Source organism: Chiloscyllium plagiosum, chromosome 9 (assembly GCF_004010195.1).
Source record: "Chiloscyllium plagiosum isolate BGI_BamShark_2017 chromosome 9, ASM401019v2, whole genome shotgun sequence".
NCBI lineage: Eukaryota > Metazoa > Chordata > Chondrichthyes > Orectolobiformes > Hemiscylliidae > Chiloscyllium > Chiloscyllium plagiosum.
The window spans coordinates 8,965,114-8,966,324 of NC_057718.1; positions in this window are offsets into that span (position 1 = coordinate 8,965,114).

Sequence of the window (1,211 nt, forward strand, 5' to 3'; positions counted from 1 at the left end):
CACACACACTCATACACACACACACTCATGCACACACACACTCATACACACACATTCATATACACACACACACTCATGCACACACACTCTCACACTCACACACACCATACACAAACTCTCACTCACACACTCATGTGCACGCACACACTCATACACGCACACTCTCTCACATGCACACATAGACAGTCATATACACACACATACTCACATTCATACACACACCGTACAAACGCACACATACTCATACACACACTCATTCATACACTCTCACTCACGCACTCATGCACACACACTCTTATACACACACTCACACACTCATACAAACACACACACACACACACTCATACAAACACACACACACACTCAGACATACACACACACTCATACATACACTCTCACTCACACACTCATGTGTGCGCACACACACACACATTTATCCGCTGATGGAAGATCATCATAGAATCCCGACAGTGTTGAAGCAGGCCATTCGGCCCATCGGGTCCACCCAGACCCACTCTATCCTTGTAACCCTGCATTCCCCGTGGCTAACCCACCTACTCTGCACATCCCTGGACACTATGGGCAATTTAGCATGGCCAATTGACCTAACCTACATATCTTTGAACGATGTGAGGAATTTGAAGGAAACCCACACAGTCACAGGGAAGAATGTGCAAACACCACACAGACAGTCAGAGAGTCATAGAGTCATAGAGCTATATGGACCCTTCAGTCCAACTCTTCCATGCCAACCAGATATCTGAAATTAATCTGGTCCCATTTGCCATCACTTGGCCCATATCCCTCTAAACTGTCCCTATTCATATACACATCCAGATGCCTTTTAAATGTTGTAATTTTACAAGCCTCCACCACTTCGATGGAATCAAACCTGTGTCCCTGGCACTGTGAGGCAGCAATGCTAACCACTGAGCTGCTGTGCCTCCTCAGGGTCAATGCGGGGTACTCAGAGGGATAGGCTGGTAATGCCACACACATTCTTCACATCCTGCAGTGTAAGAGAATAAAGGCACACCTGCTGGCATGGAGAGTATAGTTCCAGGGCAAAGGGCTGTGCTGGAGAAAATAGGAGTAGTAGATAGGACAGGGTTGGGGTAATCCCTCCCTTCAGCCTTCATGTATCTTTCTGCTTCTCTCGTCTTTCATTTCAGTTAGACTGGGACTTTATCCCCAGACCACTGGACGCTGAG